This window comes from Esox lucius, chromosome 4 (genome assembly GCF_011004845.1).
Source record: "Esox lucius isolate fEsoLuc1 chromosome 4, fEsoLuc1.pri, whole genome shotgun sequence".
Taxonomy (NCBI): Eukaryota; Metazoa; Chordata; class Actinopteri; order Esociformes; family Esocidae; genus Esox; species Esox lucius.
In genome coordinates, this window is record NC_047572.1 from 8735671 (window position 1) to 8753454 (window position 17784).

Genomic DNA, 17784 nt, shown 5'->3' on the forward strand with positions numbered 1-17784 from the left:
CTTGACAAAATACATTTTTACATTAAGTAACAATCTGTATTGAAAATTGATTCAGTTATGTTTCTATCCCTTTGATTAACAGTACATACAAAACACTTTGAATGACACACAGATGACACAAAACACACAGGTGACACAATTCCACCAATTACTTGACTTCAGAAGAAAACTGGCTGAACCATAGCTGATTTGTCATAGGAAAAGAGGTGAATACTAATGCAATCAAAAAGTTCTAGTTTTTCATTTGCATTTCAAAAATATATATAATATATACAAGTTGGGACGCTGTGTAAAATGTAAAGAAAAACTCATTGCAATGATGTGCAAATCATATAAACCCTATATTCAAAAGAAATTAGTACAAAGACAACATCAAATGTTGAAACTGAGAAATGTTAGTGTTTCTTGAAAAATATATGCCCACTTTGATGCCAGACACATGTTCCAAAAAAGCTGTGACAGGGGGAAAGAAAGACTGGAAAAGTTGTGTAATTAAAAAATACAAACCTGGAGGAACATCCCACAACTAATTAGGTTATTTGACGACAGGTCAGTAACATGATTGTGTATACAAAAAACATCCCAGAGAGGATGGGTCTTTCAGAAGTAAAGATGGGGAGAGGTTCACCCCTTTGTGAAAGACAATAAGATAGGGAGTCATGGTAACACTCACAGCTATTCCGACAGAGTTTGAAAGGCAAATAGTGCAACAATTTAAGAATTACATTTGCAATTTAAATTTGCAAAGAGTTTGGCGATCTCATCACCTACGATACATAATATCATTAAAAGATTCAGAGAATCCTGAGAAATCTCTGTATGCAAAAGACATTTTGGATAGCCGTGATCTTCGGACCCTCAGTCAGCAGTGCATTGAAAACAGACATGATTCTGTAGTGGGAATCACTGCATGGGCTCAGGAACACTTCTGAAAACCATTGTCTGTGAACACAGTACATCGCGGCATCCAGAAATTTAAAACTTTACCATGCCAAGAAGAAACCATATATAAACAAGATCCATAATTGCTGCAGCCTTTTCTGGGCCCAAGCTCATTTAAGATGGACTGAAACGAAGTGGAAAACTGTCCTGTGGTCTGACAAATCCATAATCATGGACGCTGCGTCCTCCAGGCCAAAGATGAGAGGGACCATCCAGTTTGTTATCAGTGCACAGTTCAAAAGCCAGCATCGGTAATGGTATGGGGGTGTATTAGTGCACATGGCTTGGGTGACCTGCACATCTGTTATGGCATTATTAATGCTGAAAAACATGTACAGGTTTTGAAGCAACATATGCTGCCACCCAGATTATGTCTTTTTCAGGGAAGGCCTTGCTTATATTAGCATGAGAATTCCAAACCGCATTGTGCACATTTTACAACATCATGGCTCTGTAATAAAAGAGTCTGGGTGCTAAACTGGCCTCCCTGTAGTCCATTCCACAATAACACAGATAGAAAATCTATACTGGCAGAAAAAAATAATGAATAGTTTTCTCACTAGTAGTTTTAGTGGGAATCGGTATATCATTTTTGTAACATGTCTGTATTTTTCTTAGAATGCATTAACACTTTTTTTAAATATCAGTTATTACTTTTATATTTTGTTGAGAAATTAATCGAAAGTCATTATCCTCATTACACTGGTTGTAATTGCATAAATTCATACACTAATATCAAGGGGTGCAACCATTAAGCACTGGTTCTGTCTGGCTCTACCTGTACTCACCTATGACATTACTGACACAAAGACCCACCTTCAGACTCTCCAGTAGGGATGATCATTTTGTAATAGCATCAAAAGAGCAGAGAATAATTTTACAAAAACAGTTGTGTTAGCAGAGCCGCACGGTTAGCCTTCTAGGTCATCACTGCTGTTTGAACTGCCAGTTGATGACTTAATCGCATTGTAGAGGCGCCTGGCTTAGGCTGTGCCCTGGTGGCAGTAGTGGGATCCATATTGTGTTTCCTCTACCTGCTCTTATCTCTAACTATTGATTGGGCACTGCCGACTGAGTGGTTCACCGAGGGACTAACTGAGGGAGTGGCGTGGCTGGGGTCAACTTGGGGCAAATGAATCATGTCTCAAAATAATGTGACCAGCTCTCCCTCTCTGTGCTGAGGTTGTGGGTGAATTTGAGCGGGTAAGGTTGCTTGGATGGAATCATGAAAAAAAGTGAAAGAAAATAAAGAATAAAAATAGTTTTCAGTCCTAAGGGTAGAACAGACAAAAGTACAAAAACGTAAGCACAACGACGTTACCACAGACCAAAACAGTTACGTTTTAATAGACACAAGAGCTTGTCAGCACTTCTTTGGCTAAGCGATCTTTGAGCCTATTTAAAGCACATTAGTTCTTTCTAAGTGCTTTCTGTGTCCAAGACAAATGAAGGCATCCTTTTCTGTTCCAGAAGCCTAATGCCAAACAATGTGCACAGCTCACGATCATGGTTTGGGGTGATCTGTTAAAGACAAGCTAGGAGTAGAGTTAATCATATAAAAAGTCAGGTCTATTAGCAATATGTTACTTTTTCACTTCAGGAACTTTGTTTTTTTCTGCTCTCAGGTACAGTATCTCACAAAGTGAGTACACCCCTCACATCTTTGTAAATATTTGATTCTATCTTTTCATGTGACAACACTGAAGGAATGACACTTTGCTACAATGTAAAGTAGTAATTGTATACAGTAGGGCAAAAAAGTATTTAGTCAGCCACCAATTGTGCAAGTTCTCCCACTTAAAAAGATGAGAGAGGCCTATAATATTCATCATGGGTACACTTCAACTATGAGAGACAAAATGAGAATTTATTTTCTCCAGAAAATCACATTGTAGGATTTTTAATGAATGTATTGGTAAATGATGGTGGAAAATAAGTATTCGGTCAATAACAAAAGTTAATCTCAATACTTTGTTGTATACCCTTTGTTGGCAATGACAGAGGTCAAACGTTTTCTGTAAGTCTTCACAAGTTTTTCACATACTGTTGCTGGTATTTTGGCCCATTCCTCCATGCAGATCTCCTCTAGAGCAATAATGTTTTGGGCCTGTTGCTGGGCAATACAGACTTTCAACTCGCTCCAAAGATTTTCTATTGGGTTGAGATCTGGTGACTGGCTAGGCCACTCCAGGACCTTGAAATGCTTCTTAGTTAGCCACTCCTTCGTTGCCCGGGTGATGTGTTTGGGATCGTTATCATGCTGAAAGACCCAGTCACGTTTCATCTTCAATGCCCTTGCTGATGGAAAGAGGTTTTCACTCAAAATCTCACGATACATGGCCCCATTCATTCTTTCCTTTACACGGATCAGTCGTCCTGGTCCCTTTGCAGAAAAACATGCCCAAAGCATGATGTTTCCACCCCCATGATTCACAGTAGGTATGGTTTTCCTTGGATGCAACTCAGCATTATTTCTCCTCCAAACACGACAAGTTCAGTTTTTACCAAAAAGTTATATTTTGGTTTCATCTGACCATATGACATTCTCCCAATCCTCTTCTGGACCATCCAAATGCTCTCTAGCAAACCTCAGACGGGCCTGGACATGTACTGGCTTAAGCAGGGGGACACGTCTGGCACTGCAGGATTTGAGTCCCTGGCGGCGTAGTGTGTTACTGATGGTAGCCTTTGTTACCTTGGTCCCAGCTGATTTCTTCACACCAAGCTGCTTACCTATTGCAGATTCAGTCTTCCCAGCCTGGTGCAGGTCTACAATTTTGTTTCTGGTGTCCTTTGACAGCTCTTTGGTCTTGGCCATAGTAAAGTTTGGAGTGTGACTGTTTGAGGTTGTGGACAGGTGTCTTTTATACTGATAACAAGTTCAAACAGGTGCCATTAATAAAAGGTAACGAGTGGAGGACAGATGAGCCTCTTAAAGGAGAAGTTGCAGGTCTGTGAGAGCCAGAAATATTGCTTGTTTGTAGGTGACCAAATACTTATTTTACAGAGGAATTTACCAATAAATTCATTAAAAATCTTACAATGTGATTTTCTGGATTTATTTTTCTTTAAGTGTACCTATGATGAAAATTACATGCCTCTCTCATCTTTTTAAGTGGGAGAACATGCACAATTGGTGGCTGACTAAATACTTTTTTGCCCCACTGTAGCTTGTATAACAGTGTAAATTTGCTGTCCCCTCAAAATAACTCAACACACAGCCATTAATGTCAAAACCACTGGCAACAAAAGTGAAAATGTCCAAATTGGGCCCAAAGTGTCAATATTGTGTGTGACCAACATATGACGCTGAGCACATGCACTCAACTTCATTGGTCGACCATGGAGAGGCCTGTTCTGAGTGGAACCTGTCCTGTTAAACCACTGTATGGTCTTGACCACCGTGCTGCAGCTCAGTTTCAGGTTCAGGTTCTTGGCAATCTTCTTATAGCCTAGGCCACCTTTATGTAGAGCAACCATTATTTTCTTCAGATCCTCAGAGAGTTCTTTGCCATGACGTGTCATGTTGAACTTCCAGTGACCAGTGTGAGAGAGAGAACACCAAATTTAACACACCGGCTCCCCATTCACACCTGAGACCTTATAACATAAACGAGTCACATGACACCGGGGAGGGAAAATGACTAATTGGACCCAATTTAGAAATGTTCACTTAGGGGTGTACTCACTTTTGTTGCCAGCGGTTTACACATTAATGGCTGTGTGTTGACTTATTTTGAGGGGACAGCAAATGTACACTGTTATACAAGCTGCACACTCACTACTTTACATTGTAGCAAAGTGTCATTTCTTCAGTGTTGTCACATGAAAAGTTATAATCAAATATTCATAAAAATGTGAGGGGTGTACTCACTTTTGTGATATACTGTAGGTAGTTTCAGAAAGAAGTGCAGCATTAGTTTAATCATGCCTTTACGCCACTGTCCGTACAAAGCCGGAATCGCTGACTTGCAATTTCAACTAGCTACGGTAATTCCTTCTTGGTGATACATGGGTAGGGCTCTTACTCGACTGATTACACCAAGGAGAATTGAGATGAACGATAACATATCAACAGCGGTAGAGTTCATAAGGAATTGGTGCCTGAGGTACTAAAGGAAAAGTGCTGGGAGCGCATGTGGTTATAGGGGGAGGATCGATTGGCGACATAGACATGATTAATCCATTTAATCCAAACACGAGCGCTTAATTACCTTTATTAAAGTAATTAGCAGTCCTGACCAAGGAATAATTTACACACCTCAGGGGACTAATTAGTTTATATTTTGATTGATCATAGAATGGTTCATTTCATTATACAGTGCATCATTGGCCTCGCGCCACACCCGATATCTAATAGAATCGGCGTTAACAAATACACCTATTTAACATTGCAAAAATATTGACATAATTTAAAAGTGGGTTAAAAAAAAGTCTACAAAACAGAGTTAAGAGGCACCTTCGATATAACACATTTCAAAATGGCCAAATAATGACAATACCTCTGCCCAGTACCCTTTTCTCCCCATTCTGCACCAAGGTTCCAAATATATTTCAAGGGTAAAATATCCAGCAACACTGGTGGGGAAAAATCGATACCACCCTGAAAGCCTTTCATTAAACACATATCCATTTGTCTATGCAGGACTGCCAGTGAAAAATACTGGATGGACTCCAGTCCTGTCAGTTTTTTAACCCAGGGGTATTAAAGGAAAATAGCAAACTAAAATCAAAACTCAGTAATTAGCAATTAGATAAACTGAAAATGAAAAATTCGGATAAAACATATAATACACAGATTATCCACAATTGCGGATAAAAATTAGACATTCAATGGGCATTCTTAAGCATATATGATAGGTGGGATTTTGAGCTTCTGAATCTGCCCTGTAAATGCTGCCATTAAACCAATGATTCAAATTGTCATAGCTATATTATCATCAGTATTACACACTATCACTGTCTAAGAGTGGAAGAATTCAAGGGACGAGAGCCATACATGAGCCATAGTCGCGAACAATGGTGGCAGCAAACACAAAACCAGACCTTTTGTATAGTGCTGGAAAGGGCAAAATCACAGGTAGTGCAGTGTTAGAAGATGGCAGCTTATATGGACTGGAGATAAACGTTATCGGTACAACACTCAAAAGAATCCTATAAACCATTTCAGAATAAGCTGAGAATGGGGCCAGCTATATGCCTGCCAAGAGCAACCAAAACAAGTATGGGCTTGTCAGGACATCCAACTTCAAATCCTACTTTTTATATTGCATAATACATCTCATATTACATCTTACTTTTTATATCAAATCCTAATGTGTACTACACCATAAAATCTTGTATAACATCCTACTTCTAATACACATACAGTACCATGGCATCATACCTAACAATCAGTAGTTGGTGTTTAGACCAACCTTCCAGTAACCAGACATCATTTGGGAACAGGGGCAGACTAGTCATAATGACAAATGCCAGAAGGACCGGTGGGGGGTGGAGACAGATGGTTAGACAGTTTGCTGTACCCCACTTCGTTATAGTGACTCCTTGTGGCCGATCAGGGACCTGAACGCTATTGTGGTCACACACCAGAGGAGTGCTTTCTTCCAAGTGCACTTGTTCAAGAGTATCCAAGCCATTATCGTTGTTCCTCTCTCGCTACTCACACAGACAACAACACCTGATTACACCTTTGAGTTTTTCTCAGTAAAGCAGAGGCAAAGAGAAAATCATGACACCTCTTTGGTTATGACACAAAAAACCCAGGAAAGGATGACATTTTCCCAAACATTTTGTATTCCTTGTAGATTGATAAAAGCTGAGGTGGTGACATTGGATAGCATGACATGTTGAGTGCAACAGTTATTAACTTCAGGCCATCATTGACAAAAACATGTAACGGTACAAGAAAGGGATCACAGCCAAAACAATTTGCAAGTTACAATTTGCAAGTTACAATTTGCAAGTTACAGTTACAGGATAAACAGATGACTGGTAAACTATACTGACCTGTGATGAGTCAAAGCATAATGATTACTGTATATACCAACATATCTGAAAGGGGAGTCACATGCATGCAGCTTTATTTGGCTAGGATGGAAGAACTTCTTGAGTAAAAACTGCAACGTTGTGATTTTATACCATAGAAAAAAAACAGTACACTTTTTCAAACTTAGGTATGAATGAGAAGATACTCAAATATTCAACAGTTCCTTAAAAACCCTGACCAAGCTGTACCAAAACAAAGCATGGTTTAGACTGTAATGTAGATCATTGATGGACAGTCCCTGCATCCATAGCTCTGATTGCATCAGGGATGTTACACTCTTCTAGCACCACCCCCCACCTCTTTACTGAAACAGCTGATCACTGCTTTAAAAAACAGGATCATGAAAAGGTTATATTCTTCAAGAATGAATGGGCCATAAATCAAATGAAACTAGTAAACTGAGCACCGAAAAACAAAGGCACCAAATGTACATCATCTTTCTGGCACGGAAACAAATTGATTGAAAAACAAACCAAACGTCCCCATTTAATAGTTGGAATATATGATTAGCAAAGCTGGGTTTGTGTTTATCAATTCTTTAACAACATATTCATGCAATAAAGGTCAATGTCACCTTAATTTTCGGGAAGGGGGTTAACTTTTCTGTATATCAAAATGCTAAATGGCATGTTATCTCCATCTTCTATTCCACACAGTGTGTTAAAAGTATAAACATTGATAATTTATAGAAAGACTAGGGCTAGGAATTCAGTAAAACTCAGAAAACAATTGGCGTAGACCTACATAACTTCACTCATTCTTAGACGAGGTTATCGCAAGCAGACACGATACACACCATCACACAAGACGACAAGCAGTCACATCAAAGGGCGGTACATGACGTGTTTACATTGTATTTATAGTTCCACAGAACCCCAGCTCATGAGCGAAACAGAAAAGACATTGATCTATTTTTCATTCGACTCGGGACGTTGATTCAGTGGTGTTCCAATGAGAATCATAACAAATAAATTCCTCAGAGGTGTGCAATTGGATGATGGATTTTTCCCCCCACCTCTTTCCCCCAACAACAGCCATACAAAATCACTGAGTATCAGTGAGCGGTAATACTGATGCTGGCCAGTCAGGCCAACAGAGTGATATATTGCAAATCACCGGCTCCTCTGAGTGAGAGTGAGAACTCGGCAACAGCAAAAGCAAAGCCTCCACTGGAAGTGTGGGTGTTTACAGATCCGATACTGAAAGACATAACTTACACGGATTTGAGTTGGAAGAGAAAAGACTCCATTATCGGATCCCACTCACTGTGTTGTTTGCACACCTTTACAGCTCAAGGCTTTTCCACTCAGCTACTCCCCCTGTCATTTAGTCTGGCAGAGATGTTTCTTCTTCCTCCTCTTTAAGAACCGTTTCCTCCTCCTCAAACCCATCTTTGAAGTGCTCCCACAAGGGTTTCTAGAGATCCATCTATAATGCGCTCTATTTAAGTTGGTTGCGGTTCGCAAACATAAAAGAGAGCTAAAGAAATGTTCAAACTTTTTAAAGTGACCAAAATTCAATGTTTTCAAACACCAGCAGTAGTAGATATCATGAATTGTCCACATTCTATGAATTCTGTCATTTAGATTCAGACATATTTATTTTTCCCAAATGAGGAAAACGTCTAGAGTAAAAAATGTAAAAAGAATTTGGAAATAATATTGTGCTGATCTTTGAAATGTTTTATTGTGAACTATTCTATACGGTAGTCTACTTCACACAAGTGGGACATATACCACTTTTGTGGTTTGAATGTAAAAGTAAATTTTTATTTTAGATTGTCATGTTACTTTAAGCTTCAATTGAACAACCAAAATGGCTGTAATAAACTCCACAGAACACAACAGGAGTTCTCCACAAAGGACAAGGAACAGTTTTATGTTTTAGGTCTTCAGCAATAGCGGACGTTTTGAATGAGAAATGTATATAAAAAGTTCATCCAAGAAAAAGGTCTCATGACAAAATATTTTTACCCTACATGGCAAAAATGGCAAAAAGTTTTGTAGATAACTTGCAGTAGTCTATTTATTTGTTTACATCTGAGGCTATCAAATATTAAAGGAGCTTGAAATATGGTCAGGATGTTGTTGTCAATGTACCAGTAGTTGGCTAAGAATCCCCACAGTACCTTTCACACACAATTAGTCATCAGGCAACATTTTCTCCCTGAAAACCCTTCAAAAATACCATATTAATGTTGCATTAATTATGTTTGTCCCTGGGAATGTGGCGATTATTTATGCAGAAATTAAAGTAAACAGCAAACAAAATAATTTGCATAGACTGTTAGCTTTGGTTTTCACGAATTGTTTTTTAATAAGTGCTGTCTATCTTAAATGTAAAACAGTTACTGTGGGATTGCTTTTCACTGTGAAGGCTGATGTGTCTTTGGAGCATTTTAGACACTTCCAAAGCACTTAAAGGATTGAGGTACTGTATAGCTCATCCATAAATTTGACCTGAGTGGTAAAGTTCAATTTGAGACATATCAGAAAGAGTGACATGTGCATCAGAAGGGCTCTGTCCTCAGTCCATCAATCAGAATGTATTTATTGTGATGGCCACCACACCAAAAACGCACCACTGTGCTCATCTCAGCGGCAAATTGCTTGGCGACTGTTTCATAAAGTCAGCAGAACCAGCTTGCCCATCAGCAGTGTGGAGGAATTTTAAGGAGTACCTTTCAATGCCCAAACAACCAAAATATTCTGTTGCAGTCATAACCTCCAATGTTTTTAATGTGATTCCTCTAATTCATTATACATTGACTGAGATATTTGAAGTTGAAAAGTATTATAATCTTCCATATTTGTTTCTGTTGGCGCACGTACATGTGTGTTTATTTATAAGAGGGTCGGTGGGCAAAGCATATACTACTTAGCTCTTGGCGTTATCAGCAAGCAGGCTGAATGTGGTGGGACTCTGCTCTGAATAACTTGGAAAGAATCCAATGGAAATCACATTTACGTCCCAAATGAAAGGCCAGGCAAGAGGCATCGTCGAGGGCACAGCTTATAAAAAGTGCAAATGTTGTGAGGGAGAGTTCAGTTCCACAGCCAATCTAGTGATACCGCAGAGCAGTGCTCTAAATCTCCCCTTAACTATATTTCATTCAGTGGTCTGGGCTAAATCTGAAATTGAAATGCATTTAGGCCTACTCTACAGTATATTTTCCGGAAAATAACATGCAACCCGCCCCACCATTCACAAATACACGCAGACATCTGAGTGTGCAGTAAATGATAGGCGCTACGTGCCAAAGCCAAACTCGGAGGCCATTTACTCAAACCGCTATGCATAACACTTTGGCTCCCGCGTGGCCCTTGTGAATAGGTCACCGCCAGCACTGATGACTCATCAGCTATCCACCCGGTCGGCAACACAAAGACTTGTGGGGGATCAGTGGGGGGATGGTGCCCTGTTGCTAAACGTCCTCGCCAGCCTGCTCTCCCCCAGGACCCCTTGCTTTCAAGATACACTGTCAAACTTGGCCCTCACTCAGCAGTTAAATCTAATCTAATGCAAGGGGGGGGGGTCTGTTCTAGATCTACCCAACTCTCCCTGGTCCCTTCATCTACGCTGAGCCTACCCTGGGAACATGTTCATGCTGAGGTGGATTATTTGTTTTTTGCTCAGTGCCCAGTCTGAGGGATTATAACGTGGAATAGCACGCTCCATCTCTGAACTCTGCTGGGTGTCAAGGAATGCACATGATCTCCAAGGGGCTCTCCAAGCTGGCAAACACTTACCGGACATCTCGAGGCGACACACCATCGTGGATAAGCTGGAATTTGACCTGTGTCGACAGCTCACGTCGCCAAAGCCCAATAGTGCACCAACCGTGGCTAATGGATAACCAAAAAAAGCTGATGTGCAAATTGAGTGTTGAGTCTATAACTTTGCCAGTGGTGGGCCACTTATCGGCCACTGTAAGCATGTTTTGACTACATCAGCAATGTTGCAACACGGTAGGCAGTTTTATAATGCAAGGAAACCCAGCAGGAGAGGATATGGAATTACTTCTGTAACATATTCAGTGGTGAACACAATCCTGGCCTCAGCTATTAGGCCCTGTAAACCAACCTGACTGTGCAGAACAGCGACAGAGGAGTCTTATGTGTCTCATCTTTAACAAAGTCCCTGTTATGCACTACAGAGCACCTAAAAAATAACCGTAAGGCTTTAAATTGAATCACTGAGTAGGAAAGGTGAAACACTGTTCTGTCCTTGAGTAAGGATGGTTAGCTCAATGTGGTAACCCCTGTGCAATTTAGAGGGATTAGCTTTCAAAGCAGAGGCAACATTTCAGTTGGAACTTGTGCAATCGATGACTAAAATGATTGCATCCTTAAGCCTTCAGATTTAGCTCACTTATAGGAAATCGGGTGCCAGGGAAACAACAGAACAATATTTCCAGCGTCTACTGGTAGGTCTATTCGGCTAAACCAGACCTGGGCAAGATAAGGCCCCCGGGCCGGATCCGGCCCGTTGAGTCATTCTATCCGGCCCGCGAAACATCCAAAACTTTTAACATAATAAAAAAGAAAAAATACCTGACCAGGTCCGCAGATTACGTTACTTTATTTAGTGTTGCATATTTATTTATAAAAGTCCCATGGCACTCCCAGTAGTAAATACAGCAGTATCATACTGACTGTTTAAAATACCTTAAAGTTGAAACAAGGTATTTGCGTTGCTATGATACGGACCAGCACCACAATCCACGCCCGGAAGTTATCATTTGTACGTACTATACGCAATTGATGGCTAGCGATCTCTGGAAATTAGCCTAAGAAAAGTTGATAACGAAAGCAGGGTATTTAAAAAACTATTGACAGGAAAATATTTATTTGCAGATGTCGCAGGTAAAGCAACATATTATTAGCTTAATATGTTAAGCTAACGTCACAGTTTTTAAAGAGTACAATTTGCAGAGGCACTTCCAGAGCAAGTATTCAGCGAAATACAACAAATGTCACCCGATGCTACAATTCAACAAGTCCAAGCCTCACTGATGAACATCTTACAGCAGCACCGCACACTGCTTCAACAGAACCGCACACTGCTTCAACAGAAATAACTCCTGACTTCACCTCACTTGTCAACGCCCATACGAGGCTCTCCTTTTCATATTGAGTGAGTAGCCCTAAAAGTTGATTTATTGGGTCTGGGATGCTGGAATCGCTGTTGTTAAAACCACGTAGTACAAAAAACATTCTGTATGAAGTTAGATGACGGCATTTATACCAACATTTATTTGAGTGAAAATCTTCAGAAGTGATTTCATAGACTTATGTCTGCCCTAATAACTATTATACCTATATAGCTGTTATACACTATACCTTATGTAATGTAGCTTACTCTGTTGAGTTGAAAGTTAAGTTTTAAGGCAAATATGTGTTGCAACATTTCTGTTGAGTAATAACCCTAAAAAGGGATTTTATTTAGGCCTTTGCCTGCCAGTTGTTAACAGAAAATTAAGTAAATTAAGTTCAATTATGAAAACGGTGTTGCATGCAAAATAAATATGCATAAATATAATATGCAAGTTAACAGAGTTAGCTATGTTGTGTGTTTTTTAGGCATGTTGGTTAAAAAAGTAATCTGGCCCACAATGCTCTCTGGCATTTTCAGTGTGGCCCCCCAGTGAAAAATATTGCCCACCCCTGTTCTAGACCATTACCTGCGTTGTAACTCCAAGGCCACACATTTTCATTACGCAGAACTATAACATTGTACAGCAAAAGCTTTTATGTTAAAATCACTGGTCAAAGGAAGCAATTTAATGTGACATATATACAGACAGTATGGGGTAAGTTGCACCGACACGTGGGTGTGTAAATACCAATCACTGAATACATCCTTCCATTTGTTACTGGTACAAAGGCCTCTTATGCCAATTCCTTGATTCACTGAAAAGCCCTCTTGTGGTTCCAATAAGATGTACTTCCTAAGTCTTCACAAATGTTCTGCTACTCCAAACGTCAGACAGTCAGTTATAAACCATTCCTTGGCAGACCAACGTAACAGAAGCCTGTGTGGCATCGACCCCAGGATCCTCTCTCAGCTACCTGGACAGCAGATGAATTGTACCTGGTATGGACCCAACCAGCGTGGCATGATGTCGTCCAGAACCGGAGCTTTCCTAAGCCCCCCTCGTCGGTTGAGGGTTGCCTTCTTCATCGTCATAAGGTCATAAGACCTGGGTTCCCAGGCCAGCTGGAGAGGAGTGAAGCGATCCGGGCGAGCCACTCAGCACATTCGGCCCTGAGATGGACGGTTTCCTGGTTGTAACGTAACCAAGGTAAGTTTCAAGGCAAGAAATGTTTAGATGATGGGTATTCAACACTAATAGGACATCCGCAACTGCTGACAGAGGACTTGCTAGACCTGCGCTGCGTTTCCCAGAGAGCGTCAACAGAATACAACTGATAATTACTCAGCGGAACCAAACAGCAGGGAACCAAGACCATCCGAAGACCTTGTCAAGGCACCCCTGGCTTGGGAATGAAGAAAAGCTGGAGCCATGAACAAACCTTCAACTGTGCTAGCTAATGAATGTGCAACGACCTAGCAAGAACAATTAACCAACATGAGAAAAAACTGAGCCTCAGAAAATCTGAGTAGTAACCACAGTCCAAAGTCAGGTGTATCACTCATTTAGATGGAAAAGCTCAGACACAATTAACTGAAAAGGATGTGTGCTATTACAGGCTACCAACAAGACTCATGAAAAGACATACAGTTTAACAGTGTTCTGGCCATTGCAGGGCATTGTATAGCCTAGCTTTTTGGGGTATTAAAATGACCTGATTGGCCTGTTGGGCATGAGTAAAGTTTGGCTTCACCAATGTACTCACCTGGAGAGATGTCGACTGACCGAAAACCATTCTTTGAATGAAACATTAAAAAAAGAAATACATGCTTCGTCGTTTGACTGGTATCCCTCTAAACTGGATACCAGGGGCTGCCACATTGGGATAACCATCCTTACTGAACCTAACAGTGTTTCACCTTTCCTGACTGGTAGACACGGTAATGCTTAAATAATCATTGGAGTACTCTAACCAGGCAACTGCTGCTGTCTCTATGGATAAGCCCCTACATTTCTTAGGGCTGTGCGAAGTGCAGGCTTTGGAACAGTGTTTTTAAAATCTGGGTTACACAGCCTGCCAATATGGGATTACTTCTATAGATTCCATGAAAACATGGCAATTACATAATTGTTATCTTTCAGTCACTTTTCTCTTTGGTATTGCTTGAAATGATCACCAATGCATTCTTATAGCGTAAATTCCAACAATTATTACCACATGAATTAGTAAATGGCACAAATATGACTGAGTATTAATTCAGTCACACATTGATTAAATAAATAATAAAATAGATATAATATATTAATTGGCACAGTATTATGAAATATTTTTTCACAATGCCATACAAAATAATTGTATGATATTTCATAGTAATTTCCCAAAGGCTTTTTTCATCCAAAGATTTATTTCTAAATGTCATGTCCATTTTCATATTTCCAAGCCTTTTTTGTAATATCATAGCCTACTACATTATTTAATTGTCTATTTCATAATATCCTCAATGCAAGCGGGCGGTCTTTACAAATTTCACTGACCTAGAAATCTCCAAAACATGATAAAAGCCAAGGATACCCCAGGGTTAAATTATTAGCTGTTTATCCAGTGTCTTCGAATGAATGAATATATATTTGCCATCAATCTATGTGTTTTTAAGTGTCTTTTGAAATGCATTGATTATTGGAATAACATGTGCTAAATTAGTGTTAGATAGAAAACCTCCAGGACGGTAGCTCTCCAGGAATAGGATTAAACAACCCTGTTGTAGATCTTCTCAAGCTCTTTCAGATTGGATGAGGTTTTACAGTGAACAGCAACGTTCTGGTCTCCCCCGAGACGTTCAATAAGATCTTAATGCAGGTGTTGGCTGGGCCATTCAAGGCCATTCACAGACTTGTCCCAAAGCCACAGTGTTGTCTTTCGCCAGACATTGCTTATGACATTCACAGACTTGTCCCACAGCCACCGTGTTGCCTTTGCCAGACATTGCTTATGACATCCACAGACTTCTCCCAAAGCCACAGTGTTGTCTTTCGCCAGACATTGCTTATGACATTCACAGACTTGTCCCACAGCCACAGTGTTGTCTTTTGCCAGACATTGCTTATGACTTTCACAGACTTGTCCCAAAGCCACAGTGTTGTCTTTCGCCAGACATTGCTTATGACATTCACAGACTTGTCCCACAGCCACAGTGTTGTCTTTTGCCAGACATTGCTTATGACATTCACAGACTTGTCCCAAAGCCACAGTGTTGTCTTTCGCCAGACATTGCTTATGACATTCACAGACTTGTCCCAAAGCCACAGTGTTGTCTTTTGCCAGACATTGCTTATGACATTCACAGACTTGTCCCAAAGCCACAGTGTTGTCTTTCGCCAGACATTGCTTATGACATTCACAGACTTGTCCCAAAGCCACAGTGTTGTCTTTCGCCAGACATTGCTTATGACATTCACAGACTTGTCCCACAGCCACCGTGTTGTCTTTTGCCAGACATTGCTTATGACATTCACAGACTTGTCCCACAGCCACAGTGTTGTCTTTTGCCAGACATTGCACATGACATTCATGTGGCAGTTCACATACCTTTTGTTTAGGAGAGGCCCCTGTTGAGCTATTGATTGATGGGAGGAAAATAACGTATTCTTTGTGGTGGTTCCAAACTTTCTATTTCCCAACGATGGAGCCCCCTGTGTTCCCAGGAATTATCAATTCTTTAACACATTCTCATCAGGTCAATGCCTTGACAAAACCTCTGAGATGTCCTTGGACATGGTTTTGCATGGTTATTGCTCTGACATGCACTGAGTGGGACAATATATAGACACATTTGTGATTTTTCTTTAAAATCATGACCATTCAATTTTGCCACAGATGTACTCCAATTAAGTTCTAGAGACATCTCAAAGAAATCAAAGGACATGGGATGCATGGAAAAGGGTCTTGAGATATTTCAGTTTTCCATTTTCAGTAAATTGGCATTTTTAAAACATGTTTTCACTTTGTCATTATGGATTATTTTTTGTAGATTGACAGCAAAACATTTTTATAACCAATTATGAATTAAGTCTAAACAGAAAAAGTAAAGGGATCTGACTGTTTTCCAAAGGCACTTTAGTCACAAAATGATGTGCAAGAGCTACCAGATAGCCAGAAAATATTTGTTTAAGAAACTGATAGAGATGTCACATGGTACCTTGTAGTTAAAGCATCTCAACAGTAACCGAAATGTCGCTGGATCGAAATGTTATTTTTTTCCTGAGAAAGGCAGTTATCCAGTAATTCCTTTTAAGTTGTTACTGTAATTGAAAAGGTGTTTTCAGTCAATTTACCTGATGAAAAATGTGGCGGGATTCTTCTACCTTGAGAAAAATGCATTCTGGTTATCATCCAGTGTGATAATGATGTTAGGAGTGCGTGTTGAACATGATTAGTTCTACCTTTCTATTATATTTGCAAGATTATTGCTAGCAACCTTATCATCAACATACAGTAATGCATCTGAGTATTTCATGCATCAAATGTCATTTTTCAAAGCAACAAATTGTGGGACTTTTTTTCTTAAATGACTTGTCATACAATATGAATATTTCCTGTAAAGAAACAACTTAATCTGAAGAACCAAAAAAATCTCACAAGTTTAACTGAGATTGCCAGAGTTTTTATCCTTAACCGTTTTCATAAATGCAACTTTCTTGTATGGTGTCTGTTGTCTGACAAATTACTTGAAACCATGCACTTTTGGCAAAATAATAGAGGACAAATATATACCTGGATGGTTGGTGAGAGAGAATCACCGGTGCAGGAATCTTGTTCTACTCTCTCCACAGTAAATAGCTTTTGTTCCTCTCTGAGACTAATTTCCAGAGTTAAGAGTGCTGCCGGATGACAGGCTGTCTCCTGGGTGCTGACACTTCCCCCCTCCCTCACACGCAGATTACTTACCTGTCTGTCCGAAATGCTGTCACCTAGCAACCTGTTGTCTCGGCTCCACTGCTGATAGTGATCGCAGAGCCTAGCTCGGAGCTTCACCAGGCTCAGGAGAGGACTGCAGCCATGGCCCCACTGTAGACCTTTTAGAGGTCTGTTACTGTTCTGGGGAACTGAAGGGGAAAAACTCAAAAGGGATCGTAGTTTTATCCATCTCTCTGTTTCTCTCTCTCTCATTTTCGCTCTTTCTCACTTTCTATTTTTCTCTTCTCTCTTTCTGTGTCTATTATTTTCTCTACCAATTCATGTGTCCAAACCTTTGACTGGTACTGTTTATACACCAGCATATGCTGAAACACCTCAACTGATTACTGGTTTGTCATCTCATATATTACATAATTAGATATTGACATATGCTATATGGTCAAAAGTATAAGGACACCTGACCATCACAGCTATATGAGGTTGTTGGACATCCCATTCCAAAACCATGGGCATTAATATGGAGTTCCCCCCCTACCCCTTTGCAGCCTTTGGGAAGGCTTTCTACAATATTTTGTAGTGTTTCAGTGGGAATGTGTGCCCATTCAGTCAAAAGAGCATTTGAGAAGTCAGGCTGATGTTGGACGAGAAGGCCTGGCTCACAATTGCCATTCCAAGTCGTATCAAAGGTGTTCAGTGGGGTTGAGGTTAGGGCTCTGTACAGGCCACTCAAGTTCCTCCAGAACCATGTCTTTATGGACACCGCTTTATGCCCAGTGGCACAGT